This window comes from Aulonocara stuartgranti (genome assembly GCF_965226115.1).
Source record: "Aulonocara stuartgranti genome assembly, chromosome: 14".
In the NCBI taxonomy this organism is placed as follows: domain Eukaryota; kingdom Metazoa; phylum Chordata; class Actinopteri; order Cichliformes; family Cichlidae; genus Aulonocara; species Aulonocara stuartgranti.
In genome coordinates, this window is record NC_138950.1 from 10,789,378 (window position 1) to 10,805,085 (window position 15,708).

General features: G+C 42.2%; 1 protein-coding gene and 1 long non-coding RNA gene across 9 annotated transcripts in view; one reads left to right on the forward strand and one right to left on the reverse strand.

Moving 5' to 3' along the window:
* Positions 1 to 11,149, forward strand: part of LOC309687870 — a 72,477-nt gene extending 61,328 nt beyond the window's left edge. The window contains exon 3 of the long non-coding RNA XR_014270884.1: positions 10,974 to 11,149. This is a non-coding gene — a long non-coding RNA (uncharacterized lncRNA). The remainder of the gene's footprint in view (positions 1 to 10,973) is intronic.
* robo1 (roundabout, axon guidance receptor, homolog 1) overlaps positions 1 to 15,708 on the reverse strand; it is a 198,974-nt gene that overhangs the window by 69,163 nt on the left and 114,103 nt on the right. The window lies entirely within an intron of this gene.

A 15,708-nucleotide genomic window follows, 5' to 3' on the forward strand; every position in this document is an offset into this window, starting at 1 on the left:
ACTAACTTAGTCACGCACTGAAAACAAGCATGATAAAACTCACCTCAAAACCACAACACTTAAAAGTCCTCAGAGCTCAGAAACTTCATCTTACAGTTAAGACTACCAGTATTTGTGGCAACTCATAAACCGCTTAGCCACCTTCAAACTCAGTCAGTTACAATTGCTTTCTTTGTCTCTCATCTCTGTGCCACTGAAATACAGAATGATTGCTCACTCACTTCAGGAATGTCTGGTGACTTCTCAATGTCTCATTTAAGTCTAAGCAAATTGAGGGGTTTTGAGCTAAACAGCACGGCGCTCCGCGGCCAAGTCAAGTCCAAACAGCGGATCCTGTCGTTTCAGACCAACTGTATAATTTCTGACACCACAGGAATGGAGCCACAACTCTAAACTGAGACAATGGCTGTTTGCTTTGAAAGGCGCGCAACGCTGCCCAGAAGTCTGACTGCCGTTCTACGATCACACTCTTTGATAGCAGGAAATCGTCTTCACTGCAATCAAGAACATGGCATTCTCTCTTTAGGCACCTGTGCTTCTGATTGTCATCTGTTTCCAAGACTAAAAGGACATGCTCAATCATCTTCAAAGCAGCAGCCTCCATTTCTGTCATGCTCCTCTGATACAGAGAAACATTTAGGAGCTGCAAACAGGATATTAAAGATCTTAGTCATCTAGTCTTACAGCTGGCTCCAAGTACAAAGACTGCAGTGAGTTAATAATTAACCACAGGTCCACTTTACACGCTTGCCTTGACCTCTGACCTTTTTTACTCACCACTACTTCCTGTGAGCATATTTAGGGTCCTATTGTAAATGGCCCTTTGATCATGAAGCAGGGCAGATGTTTAATACATACAAAGCCATTAGTAGTCCTTTGTGCTTTAATACATCATAATTTGGAGTTAAGCAGACAAAGGTCAAGAGGTCACTGTGGTCTGACCTGGGAAGGCCCTTAGTGCTTGATCACTGGTCAGTCTTTAACAAGCCTCCTCACGGAGAGACAGTGTGCCGGCTTAAAGAGCAGTTAGTGGGGGCTGCTTGGTAATGTGCAAAGCAATACAATTTACATGAGACGAGAAGAGAAATTAGAAGTAAATGAGAGGAGGACTGGCTCATCATTCTTTCAGTCCTCAAGCTCACTCCCCCTTCTTTCTCGTAAAATTTCAAAATAGAAATGAAACAGGAAAATAACATAAAACATCTTGTGAGTCTGTCCTTATATTGTATGAACAAAGACAAAAATTCAGACATGATGGGTAATCAGGGTGTAGAAAGGTTTCTGAATACTTTTGGGAAAAACTATTGAGAAACAGACACAAACACTGAACCTTACTAGTGAAACCTAGTAACTCATTGCACATCAGTCATACCCACGGGCAATTTTAAAGCCGATTTTCTTCTTTCCAAATTCTGTCCTTCGGTCTTGGGCCTTTTACATTTTGCCAGTCCTCCTCAGTGTTTTCCAACTTTTACTGGAACTCTATCTATCTCTGAAGTCCTTTTATACCTTGGTTCTGAAAAATCACATAAGTCACATCCCAGGTATTTAATATGTTTTGATATAAATTAGGCTATAATGTGAATTGTTAATTAGCCCTTCCATTGTAAGTCACTACACTAAAGACACGACTTATCGCATACATGCTGATAATACCAAAATGACCAAAGAAGAAGCAATTTGTTCAATGTGCTGATGTTAGTAGAAGCATCAATAAAAACTGTTTTTAATAAATCAGTATATGTCTATGCTGTGTCAAACCGGCTCTCTTTCTGTCAGCAGTTACAAAAGTGCACAGAGCCATTCATCAAATTCTACCAGATTTATTAAGAACCAAATAGCTCTAATAATTTTAGCCCCTTCCCTGGCAGTCAAAGGACACTAAAATTTTGAGCCCGATGAAACACGATTTATTAGCAGACTAAGGAAGAACGCAAGAAAATTGGAAGTTGGCATCTGGACAGATTAAGATAGAGAAATTTTACAGTGCCGCATCTGTCTTCAGTGTCCCTGGGCTAGAAGAAGAGCTCAGACTGATTATAACCTGTGGCTGACGACAATCAATAAAGTCCTGCCTGCAAATCAATGGCTGACAATGGTAGATGATATGGAGTGAATGCTTGTGTGTCTCTGTGTGTGCGTTACATAATCAAAATACATTTGTATGCATGGAAACAGTAGAACAGCTAATCCCCCACACCCACCCAACCCTTATTACAACTCATCTATCTCAATGAGAGAAGTAAGGGATGACTGGCATTTGGCCCTCTCACTGAAGACACTCAGGAACACTCATGCAAACACACAAACAAATGTACTGGGGGGAAAAAAAAGACTTTTGTTATTAGCATATTTCCAGGTTAGCTGTTTTTCAAGAGAATGAAATCATGTTTTTCATTGATGTATCTGTGCTGCATGTGCAAACTAATTTGAAATCTTAACCCTGAATACCTGGAGCTACAACCACTTTATTTTATTTATTTATTTTTTTTTGCAAATGAAGATGAACAACCAAAACAACTGTTAAAATTTAAATTAAAAAAAGAAAGACATGCAGGAAGAGAATGTATGTCACAAATCCTATCAGTTTTAGGCCTGCACATGGCTATCTCCTCTTTTTCTTTGACTTACTTATAGCACATTTTAGCAAAAATATGGCTTATTAGAATTTGTATAAGCGCAGTTCTTTATGTCATTACATTTCTACACACATAGCTGTACGCAAACATGCTTGCACTGAAACATGCCAAAGATGACAATGAATGCTCTATAATTAGTATAATAAACATGTGTGGAAAGTACCATACAAAAAAAGCTGTCGATGATTTACCAAGATAATTCATCCCAGGGAATATGGTGGGTGCAGTAGAATGTGCATAAACACTACTTAGATGCACTAACCTCCCTTTTAACACCTGTCTAAATAAAGAACAACGTTGAAATGCCTGTTTATACTCAGCTGTAATGTCACTGACCTTGCTTTTATCCTTGGGAGATTTTTAAAATAGAAAACTTCAAACAGTTTACGCATATGTTTAACACCAGTGCATGCTGACCCAATGTCAAAGGCAAGTGGATTTTAGATACAGCTGTTTTAAAAGTCGCTTTAATGGCAAAAATGTGGAAACTGGCACCAAACTGCAGAAGTAAAACACTTGATCCATCTTATAATTAATAAATCATCATTAATCAAGTACAAAGTACATCCGACGGCTCCATATGTACGCTAACCATGCCTGTATCAGATGTAGACCATCTTTAAGTGAGCAACAGAATGCTCTTCCAGTCTGCAGAGCACTGGCTGCTTCTTTCATGTAATGAGGGTATGCTATGGAACTAGTCATGACGAACAGCGCACAGATGAGAGTAAATACCACTCGCTCACAGCTGCGTTTGCTTGCTTCTCTGAGGGTGCAGTGGAGAGAAGACAGAATGCTAACATGAGAGCAGGGAGCATAATGCGAAACAGCGCTCATCTAGCCTGACAGTTATTTGCATGCAGGGTAAATAGGAGAGGAAGGAAGGCAAACTACAGACTGCAAAATACACCATGAACCCACCTCCGACTCAGGTAATGATAGAGCAGAGCTTCAAAATGAGTAGGCGCACAGAAGTGTGTGGAAAGACAAGCGAGTTAAATAGGGAGAAAGGAGGAAGGAATAACTCACAGGCAGATATTTTGTCATCAAAATCAGTCTTTTAATCTCAAGAGGCAAAGTTACCTAAAGTTTCCCTTGAAAAGAAACGTTCAAAAGGAGGATATCCTCATATGTCTGCTGCTCTTTTATTGTAAACCTAATTATCACCAACGCATCTGACAAAGAACGAGTCCTCAAAGAAGCGTTTTGTCAGAGAAAATACATAAAAGATTAAAAGCCCGGGGAAGAAGGGAAATATTCACTTTGATAAAAACACACTTATGGTGGTAATGGACGTCTCCGCCTGTGCTGTTTTCATTGCCCTCCCTCATGTTTGGTGAAATTTTATGGTCTCCTGGAATCTCCCAAATCTCTGTTGGTAGGAGGGCTCCTTTGAGAGCAACCACATCCCAGGGGAGAAATGTATGACGAGAATGCTTTTATCCTTCCCAGAACCGTCTTTTTGTACAAAATTCATCATAATAAGTGCTACTTTGAACATAGACACTCCGATTCTGCCTCTGAAAAGATGGTAGATTTCATTTCTTTACAAATGGATCAACTAGTTTCCAAGAGGTGAGCATTTACAAGTTCGAAAGGGATTCATAATGAAGGCTGTTCCCCGTGAAAGTCATTACTACTGATGAGAGCACGGGGCTTATTAACAGTAAGAGAATCACCCGAGGTGTCTGGCATGATCTTCTTTACATGTGTGATCACTCTCGCGCTCTCTTCCTTGCTTTTCTGAAAGGTTAAGAGGGAGGTAATATGTTATAAAGAGAGGATTAATCCAGCTGTCTGACTACCACTTGGCTGCGTGACTGTGCTGATAACAGGTGCCGAAGACATCATGGACAAATTAACAGTAACTACATACATCGATTTATTTACTGTTGTAAAGTCCAATAGGAGAAAGGCATTCTTGTGCACCGAGTTAAAAATGAAGAATAGAATTGTATAAAAAAACAGATCAGCTGCATAAATAAGCCAACATTTGCTGTCACACTAAACCAAACAGGCCAAACATGTTCATACAATGCTCACAAACAGGCAAACAAAACCCCGATGCACCTGTACTGCTGCATATAGCTCTAATCAGGTCAGAGACTGTGACATAGAATGCGTTCACTATCTCACTTTATATGATAATGTGCCACGGTTGACACGCTGGAACCTAGATAAGCCATATCAGGCTGGGAAGAGAAATGTGACAGGACTTGCAAAGGACCACTGCTAAATCGGCTACAGTATATAGAGTTTATTTGGTGACTGCCTGGCGTGAAAGTGAGGATATGGCCCAATGATCTTGCTTGTTCCAGGTGAGGGCCTTCGCTATTACATTCGCTTTCACGACAGGAGCAGCTGACGTCCTCCCACAGGGAGTCACAGTAAAGGTCAGAAGCACCCTGAAACAGGTGATGGAGAGAGAATCGCACTTGAGCTTTGGATTTAATGTTTTTAAATAAAAACCCAAGAAGCCGTGTTTATCGTGAAAAAGTTGAGTGGGCACACATGTTCGTGCTGAGCAATGCAGGGCTTCACATTTACACCCAGGACCCACCGACAGCCTGTGACTGCTGGCAACTGACCAGACCCACAAGTGTAGCTGGCATCAAGTGTACCTCGACAGCAGCTGCTGAGAAAGCATAGAGTGTGAAAGCAGCAGTGCAGTGGAAACAACATTGAAATTAATGTGGATGTAGAGGCAAAATAGCCCGTTTCCCTGTGGAAAAGCCGAGGAACTGAGGAAATCAACCTTGGCGTGGCAGTGACACATCCTCAAGCGGACGATGATGGGTCAGCAATTCCCCTCACCCTCTGGAAGCAAACCGTGTCAATGTAATTTATGTGAGTGAATCTGTACAGTTTGTCACCTACTGTAGCAAAAAGTGAGTTATAGCCCATTATGTATAACTGATTCTTATATGTACTCCAGTAAATATAAATCCTCCATCGCTCTATCCATGGAGAGCTCATAAGGTGTGCAAGTCTGCTGCACCCTGGCTGGGAGGCTGCTGGTGCTTGTGGCAAAAAACATCCTCTAGTCTTAGCCTCTCTACAGACCAAAGCATGTCCCAGGGTGCCTTGATTTAACCAAATGCAAGATTTTACACTTGAGAGTAATGACTTGACTAGAGCACAAGCAGGAAGAGAATCTCAAGGACCTTCTGCCGAAGGAAACAAGGAGACTGAGAATTCTGTAGCATGCAGCTAAATGCAACCAATGGGGACCAATTAGTTATTAGAAAGTACAATTCTCCACACTTACTCGAAGTCATCGATTAAGTATCTGCCAACCCAATACTCAATTCAATACTCCCTTTTTTTTTCTTTTTTAAGACTCTGTATGTGTGCACAATTGTGTGTGTAAGGAGAGAGAGGTGACACACATATCCCTTCAAACATTGAGGTATGGTGATGAAGTATGGCAAACATCTCCACCTAAACACAACGCAACAAACACGGTGACCCCGCTTTAACCCCGGCTCTGTCCATCCATCACCCAGCAGCACACACCAGTGAAACCCATATCTCTCTCCTTTGTCGACATCAGGCCTACCCCGTGGAGAGATTCATGCGGCTTCACTCCATTAACGGTTCCAGCGCGCACACACACAGAGCCGGACAGTTTAACAATCTAACAGACATTTTATATATGAAGTTATAGTGAAAATGCTTGGGCATTGACAGCAAGCTGTTTAAATCAAAGAGCACAGTTTAGACTTTAGGTTTAATGACTTTCCACCTGTCCCTTTACAGAGTTGGAACAGAAAATGTGCGCTGGCTAAAGAAATATAGCTCCAGAACAAGATTTTTTTGGGTTTCTGGAACATATTTTCACTGTGAAAATGTACTTTCCCCACATTAGTCATAATGAAGAGAAAATTACAGAAAAACCTCTGACAACCACTCTGATTGCCAGTGTTTTTTGGAATGCTTTCAGTTTATGTTTATTACGTTTATTACATTTATAAATGATTGGATATCAAGCCTTTCAGTTAAATGGCACCGCCACTCCTCAAAACACCAGACAGATAGAAGATAAGAGCTTAGACAGTCAGACGTGGTCAGAAAGGCAGAGGAAATCCCTATCATTTGTCTCAGGCCCTGCAGACGTATGTTCAAGCTCAAGTCTCAACCCCCCTATCTCTCCTCGCTTCTCTCTCAATAGTTTAAGGTTCATGTGGAGGTGAGGGTTCCTACCTCCCCTTCCTCCACAGTGACCCCTTGCTCTCTGCGTGTCTCAGTGGAACAGAGCCCCTCAGGGATCAACCTCTTCCCCTACAAACAAACAACACACACATCCACACGTGTTGCTTTTATGGTCTCTGCAGGTGCTGCTACACACAGTGAAGCATACAAAGTCCCAAGATGCACACTACGCAAGCCAAGAAAGGGCATGGTTCTTTTTCTCCAAAGAAAAAGATTTCGATATTGTTGTTTTGCGGTGGTAAGACCAAACTGGGAGGGGGGGGAATCTTTCAAAAGACCTGGACTCTTGTTTCAAAAGGCAGGTACGGTCTGTACTTTATTGTTCGCAACTGGAGTTAGAAGATTTAGACAGCGCTCGATGTGCTAGAAGTTTCAGAGCAGGTAATTATTGTAATTTAATCTTGAGTGAAGGAACAACAGAAGAAAAACTAGTATTACTGCTCAGCGTGAGGGTGTTTCAGGGCGAGAAGCAAAGGGAACTCGGATGACCGTGTGCTGCATAGAGAGCACTGCCAGTCAAAATTACTTTAAATAACTAAAAATGTTACTGCAACGCTTGTAACATATGTGATGGAGGATTTTTCACAGCGTGACACACTGTCCAGGTGATGCAGCTGTTCCCACTTGCCAATCACATCTTCCCCCCCCCGGACCTTCAGGTCTTTCTAAACAGCAAATTTAGTCTGACTAAATTACGAGGCACATAAGCCGAATTCAACAATCATGTGTGACTGTGTTTATCTCCCTAGAGGAACCATGCACTACCACTGACTGACTGAAAAATGTGGGGATCCTGCAGCTGATCTTGACCACCCAGTCCTGAAACTGGAGAACACAGCGCTACGCTTGAGGTGCACAGAAATGCATTAGAACTGTTATCCTGAACTATTTAGATATTTGTTTTCTAGGCATACGGCAGAATTTCTCTTTTAGGATTTTGTTTTTTTAAATATCCATTTGCTTATTTTGGGTACCTGATATCCCCTCACATTCAGCAGTGACCATCCCTTTTCACTACACCCTACTGGTGCCAGCATGCTGACTATGTGTCTAAATTAGGAGTCTTTTTTTTAAAGCCCTTCAGCTATTTTCTTCATAAAAGCACCCAGGAAAAAAATATCTGTGGACAGTGCAGCTTCAAACGAGCTACACTTTAAGAGAAAGGAAAAAAACTCTCTCTTGTATCATTCAGCAAATGAGTATTGAGACTGGGCACTCTGTGAGGAAAAAGTAAAAGAGGCTTCCATTTTTCTCTAAGTGATCATTTTACTTGAAAATACAATGGAATCTAAAGTAGAGTCATCATTGTTAACTCATATGCATGATGACTTTATCAAATTATAAAATCCCATGCCAAATGGCAGCTGAAGCTTTACATGTTCCCTGTTAATTATTAGCAAAGCTCCAGAGCACAAACATTGGTATTCAGGACAGCCTTAGATTGCGGTTACATTCTGGATACACCGATAATGATATGCAGGTCAGAGAAGCTCCATCATCCATAATCAATAACACACAGTATTAGGTCTGCTCATCCATGGAAATGTGATGTGCAATTTTAGACCGCATACATGTTGCTGGAGGCAGAGGCAGCATTGTTCCCTGACCCACATGCTTCACCTCTTAGTGCCTTGGCAGCACCCCTGGGCTTGTGGCGGTAATGAGAGGGCAAGGGGACAGGCAGCCTGGGTTCACACATAGAGCATAGGCCAGGGGGGGCAAGCAAAAGAGGCCAAAGGATATACAAGCCTGAGATGCATACTAAAAAGGCATCAAGCACAAATTCCATTGGCAGCAATCTTTGTCAGGTCCATCACAGCTAATATAATTACCCTGTGATCCAAAAACCCTGCTGAGCACAGAAAACCTAGAGGGAGGGTTGTGCATATCTTAATCCCTCTGTCAAAGACAGCATATCTCAACATTAACTGCTCTCGTCACCTTTTGCGAGGGTAAGTTGATAGGAGGAGGGAATTTCTTTTGTATCGCAGTGGCGGAGAGGAGATGATCAGAAACTCCTTGGAATATTTTAACATAACACAATGAATTCTTAAGTAGACTGACATTTAACCCTAACATTAGGTTGCCTGGGATTGAGCGAAAAAGAAGGACAGTGTGTGTTGCGTCTTCTTTTTTTCCTGCAGCGGCGGTTCATTCCCCCACAGGACTGTGGCATGACAGCTTGGGCCCATCACTAAGATGAATGGTTCTGTCCTACACAAGGCCTTTTAATTAGCTCCACAAACTGCCTTTTATAAAAAGCGCACACAGAAACGCACCCGCACACACGTCATGCTACGCACATGTTCACAAAACATAAAACCCACAAGCAAAGAAGAAACCATATCAAAACTACACTAGGGAAAGTTTTTGAATAGAGCAATATTTCTGTTGGGGAAAAAAATATGCCAACATTAATTACCTTTGATGAACTTCAGCCCCCATCTATGCTTAACCCAAAAATGTGGGAGGGCTAGTAAAAAGCAATTTCTGCTCGGTGTTATCAATCTATCATCATTTTACTGGCAAAAAAAGGGGGTAGGGATTAGAGCAAGCACTGAAAGGGGTAAGCATGCTGGCGACCAGACGTGCACCATCAAGACTGGGACAGGAAGCAAGAAATCACACTCTTCCTCCTCTGGCTCCCTTTCATTGCCTTCTTTTCTCCATCTCTTCCTCCTCCTCCTCCTCCGCCAAGACTCTTCCTCCACACATGGTTGGGAATGTGGAGTCCCATCCACTATTAGAGCGTGGGTGGGGTTATAACAGGGCCTGGGAAGGCTACAATGAACCACCAGGGCTGTTCCAATTACAGAGTGACTGATACCAGATGATGAAGCTTGCGGCATCTCACATTAACATCCACCATAGCCACAGCATCTGCCCAGATGAAGGGCCATAGCAGGACATTGAGCTGCACACACATACTGCACTATCCAATTAGTGGAACTGCCAGCTATGCAGCATGTTGGTGGGTGGAATAAAAGGAAGGCTGCCTGAGTGGACTCAAACCTGTGCTGCAAAGCAAAAATGCTGTAATTGTGCTACACGCTCTCATTAGCTAAAGGTCCTAAGTTGGGTTGTGCGTGGGTGAGTGTGTGTGTGTGTGTGTGTGTGTCTTCGAGTGTGTTAAGATAAAAAGAAAAAGTGAAAATAATGGAGAAAGAGAATCATAGACGTAGACAGAGACATATTTCTGATTTGACAACAGCAAGATGGTCAGTGAAGTACAGATAATGGTTTGATCTGTCAAACTCTGCCTTCACAATGTTCCACTGCTCTTCCTCCTCGCTAGGCTTGTTCAGCCACTTGGACAGACGCACACACGCTTGCGCGTGCACACGCTGATAATAAAAGCAGCAAAGGGCTTTACAGTACATCTGCCACACTGCTGAAGCAAACACTGTGGCCTCTCAACACAACACCAGCTGTTCTGGAGCTAGGACTCAATGTTTGTTTATGGCCCATTGTTTTCTCTGCCCTGTCTTTCACTCCTCAATTTCAATTTACTCAAATACACACGAACACAAAGGAGGGCAGTGTGTCAACGCCCACAGGCCTTTGAAGTGCAGACTGAGTGTTAGTTTAGACATCCGAGAGCAGTTATAATGTGAGCGTGCACCCATTGCACCCATTCATTGCACACGTTTGGTAATATATGGGGGCACTCAGAGGATGTAGAATAGATGGAAAAAAACTCTAGCACTTTCTGCCCATTCTGACCCTCAGCTACACCGGGCTGTATCATTTGTATAGTTAAAGAGGTGCAACAAGAGCCGTCTGGTGCGGAAGAAAAGTTAATGATCATAAGTCACTAAAATAAGATAGATATCGAACATCTTACACGTTTGCACGACTGATTTCCTGACCTGCTCCTGGTGGTAATAAAATAATTTGTTATCAGATCTACTTTAATAACTGACAGCCCTATAAATCTGTCAAGTGCACCATGAATTACTGCATTCCATTCACTCAATCCTGATATTCTCTGTCTGCATGGAAAATGGCCGTAGCTGCCAGGCAAGTCAAACAGATTTGATTTCACTCATATCTAGTAACAGTACGTTTTTCTTTCTCCTGCACTGCCTGTAACAGAATATGCCTTGTTCTTCTTGGCCTCAGGAGAAATCTTCTGCCTAGCAGGGCTAGAGATGGACGGAGAGAACCCTGACTGACTGTGCCTGGCGGCGGGTCTGTGGGGAGCAAGCTCATCAGCAGTCTACTGGAGAGGGAAAGAGGGAGGAATGGGTTGAGGGAAGGGGTGAAAGAAATAGGGAAGAGGAAAGGGAGATCAATAAGCCAACCAAGAGTATCCTTTTTCTTGTATGAGAGAAATTTCCCTTTTTTCCCCTCTTTTCTCTCTTTCGCATGAAGGGTTGGTCCACAGCACCCCAATCACACTCACTGAGAAATAAAAAGGATATATATATATAGAGCGACTGATATTACAGACAGTCTTAGCAGGACAAAGAATCCAATCATACACCCAATATGTACTGAACTTTTCTTAGTTTTGGAGAAAACTACCCAAAACTTATTACTGTAGGAGGTTATAGTGCTGGATATATCTACAGGCACAAACATATACGGAAACCAATATAACTGAAAGTGCCACGGGGTGCTTCTTTGAACACATTCACACACAGTATTGTCCCAAGAGGAATTTATTTGATTTCATTAAAACACACAGAAGATGTCTATTTTCTTCTTCCCCCCACATCTAATCCTGTTGTCTCTGAGTTGTCAGCATAAAGTCCTGATTATGATGAAACATAAAGATGATAGACTCCTGAGGGTTAACAGTAAAAGGCAGTATCCCCTGAGAAGTGCCCTGACGACTTGCTGGAAACAGCTAGGGAACACATATAGGGAAGAGAAAAGTTCCTCCTCCAAATGAAGTACATTTATTCTCCATCTTCAGCTGGAGAGAAAAGTATATCATGCAACAGTGCAGCCATGTCTGACAGATTCGTCATTGTAACCCAACTCGTTAGTCATCCTTTCAAAGGCCATCTTTGTTACTACCGTCATTAAGAGGGAACAGATTAGTCAAGCAGGCATATGAACATTTAACCTCTGTCCACTGAGTCAGCATGGCCTGATCGATTCCTTCAGATCAGCAAAGGATGACAAACAATAGCAAACAGTCATTGTAAGCTCAGTACTGAGAGCAAGACCGAAAGCCTCTCCCGCAAGGTCAATACTGGAACCTCTTTACCTTGATAAGGAAGCAATGGGTGATAAAAAGAGGGCAGAGTTGACAGTGTTGTACATTCTAGTCGACATTCATAAAGAAGATGACCTCATATCCTTTTTTATCATCGTCTATCTAACATGGTTCAAAGTCCTCAATAGGTACATAGAGAGTTCGGCTCAACTTAAAAGAGCTTTGACTTCGATTTGATTAAAACAGAGGGGGATCGCAGGAGGGCCCTGACGCTGCCTAGCACAAACTAGAGCTCCAGCTAAAATCATTCATCCTGAATATTGCCAACAAAGCTATGTCACTGTTATTCAGGCTTCATCTGAAAAGGCCATGTTTGATGAAAGGACAGCTGTCATAGCGGGGACCGGAGTAAGTACTATGATGACAGAGTGATGCCGAGAGAAAAGGAGGTCATGTAGCTGAGAGTCACTTAGGAGACATGGACCAGGGGAGGCCAGGATATTGTTCGTCAACACGACTAACCTCACAGGGCTCACAGAAAACAGTCTGGCTCTCATTTAGTCTACCTCCGTCTCACCAACTGGAATCACAGTACAACAAACATACCAGCATTTAAAAAAACTGGTGTTCAACATAAAGATTCATTGATGTCGTATAGGAAATTTACATCTAGTCTGCTTATTGAAGCAAAATTCATGTTTGAATTATCTGGTAAAATGAGTCATCTAATAAAAACATTTTTTTCCTCTTTCCCTCCTTTTTTAAAAACAAAAAAAACAAAAACAAAAAACAGAACAAAACACAGAACAGAGGCATTAGAAGCACTAGAGCCAGAAAAAAAAGAATGAAAAAAATTCACTCACCAGATCCCAATAGCACCCCGGAGAGGCCGAGCTGTTAAACATAAGCGTCCTATCTGCATTTCACTGACATTTTCCTGGCAATATTTCTGGGAATATATGCAGTTTTCCACTTTTCACTTACTGCTATTTGAATCCACCAGTGTGAGCTGGCCATCATACCCCTAAGTCTATAAATAAAGGAAATGTTCAACAAGCCAAGACATTAAAATTAAACCGAGACAGTAGCAAAAGAAAACGCAAAAAGCACTGGCATGTGTCTTGTTGGTTTAGAGTAACATGCAATCAAATTGTTTTCTTCCTTCCATCCTTTCCCCTGTCAAGGGCCTGCAAACAAAACCGCCTCGTTTGAACAATAGAGCCATGATTGTTGTGGGCATAAAGTGAAACTTATCTGACATGTAGCACCCTTTGAATATACAGCACTGAAGCCTTGAGAGGGAAAAGAAACGCCAAAAAATGTCCCTCCGGTACAATGGCAGCCTTTGTCAGAGTGCAGGCTGATACATAGCAAACTAAATGGTAAATGTTTGAGCAATGAAACTGAATCCATGTTTCACTGCTCAAAGCAGGGTCTAACCTGTTCAGGACTTTGGCAGGCTATTTATGTGTCTGGGGAAGAAGGAAAGAAAAGAAAAGCAATAGAAGGCAGAAAAAGCTCAGTGCTTAACAAAATACCACACTTTAACCAGTTTAAACTCTCTGTTCTCCAGTCTGCCTTTCATTTAGTCTGAGGCTTTGCTTGTAGTCTGCATTTTTTACTGCTGACCAGATGAACCTACAGTATTTCCACATTTGTGCCTCTGATGACAAACCTATGTTTGACTTTTTGGTTAAGGTCACGTGCTCTGTTTGGTTTTGGGCCCCTGATCTCAGACTGCCAACACATACAATACAAATCCACAAGTCACTCGACTGGCTCAGTTAAGAACCCAAGCTTAAGTTAATGAGTGTTTCTTTAGCCCCAAATTAAGAAAAAGCTGAGATGATGGAGCTTTCACATAGGACAGATGATGACAACTTTCTTTGGTTGCTGAATCTATCAGAAGACCCTCTAGATCTGGATTAGGGCTCCCCAACAAAAGTGAACTTCAGTATCCACATGAGGAAAGCCAGACCATTCCTCCTACCTCAAGGGACAATGCTGTGGTAGAAGTCTTTGGCATACATGGCCATAATCAGCTGTGGCCATGTTCACTCACCTACTGAGAAAACCCAGATTGATCCCCTTTCACAAAAAAATCTCAGGGAGGGATACAAATCACATGTGACACCACAATGTAAAGACACTGAACAGAACTGCAGCACGGAAGGAGACATGGACAAGAGGAAGGAGAGGATGAAAGGAGGCACCAGAATGTCACAGTGAGTCTATTGTGGATTTTTAAAGACTGAATGTGTTCTTCTGTAGGGAGAACTCAAGCATGCCTTCCTCTGCACATCTGATAATGAGGGTATCCACACACACACACACACACACACACACACACACACACACACACCTTAAAAAATATATTGTCAAGACATCTTACTATTGAAAGAAGCTTTGCTTAGTCTACCTATTCCCATTGTATAGCCCTGCTCCATAAATAGATGAAGCCAAATGGTATAACATAAACTCAAGACTGACTTGTGTCCCTTAGTAGCATCTGCCACGGAGTAAATCTGCCCACAGCCTGCAGCTGTCAACAGGAAGCCCAGAATGACCTCCATATACACACACGCACTCAGTCAAACAGTCAGCTGCACGCACACACACACGCATAGGCTTTCATCTGTCAATGATTGGCTTACATCCAGCAGTGTATATCTGTTCCACTCAGTTTTAATAAAACTTCATACTCAGGCTTACTCAAGACCAGTCTTGAATATTAAAAACTGCTCTTTAACTTTGTCTGTGTATTAAAGGGAAATGGAATTAGTAAGACAAACTGTGTCAAAGAACTGTTAGAATAAATAAAAAAAAGTGCTCTTGGAAGGTTGGAAACACTTCCTATATTTAACTGGAGTGGCAGCACATATACCTTGTAGCAGAGTGCCGACAACCACGTTCTCGAAGGAGGGAAGGGCTTCTGGTTTTTGTCAGCGCAATAGCTCCCAGCACCTCAAGTGCTGCGCCTCGATTGCCAGTTTGCTCATATTTTCCCCCAGCCCCTTGGCAGAAAATTTACAAGAACGTTTTTAACAGTTTGTTATTTCATGGGCTGGCAGAGTCAGTTTTGCTGAGAGCCTTGTAAATGTCTTTTAGGACCTTGGATAATCAGCGGGACTATCAGCTGCAGAGACTAGAGTGCATGAAAATAACAGTTTCCAACAATCCATCATGAAGAGACAAAGGTAAAGCAGACAATAATTGCTGCATATACATATGTGGGATTGCCCTGTTTTCAGCCTGTATCAGAAAATGTCACAATGGCATTTTTTTTTCATTTCTCACAGCTTGTCATTAAGATCAGATGGAGCTGCTGTTTTAAAATTGTACAGATGGGCTTTTACAAAAGATGTTTTTCAAGTGACAGCTGATTCAACCGTCCTGCAAACATCTAAACTCTCACCAGTCTTTGTAGACAGCTGGACTAAACTGCGATAAACATCATCAATGGAACAACAGAGAGGATGCGCACACACATGCGCAAACACGCACACAAGCAAAGCATCATATGCAACAAAACAGACCAACAGCAATCCCTTAGCGATAATGGCCATATACCAGTGAGGGTGTGACTGTGGTAGAAAGATAGGGGGTGTGCACCCTGTTTCAGTGCCAATGTGCCATCTGCACCCAGTACTGGCTGAACTAATGAGAGGATTAGGCCCACATGCACAGCCC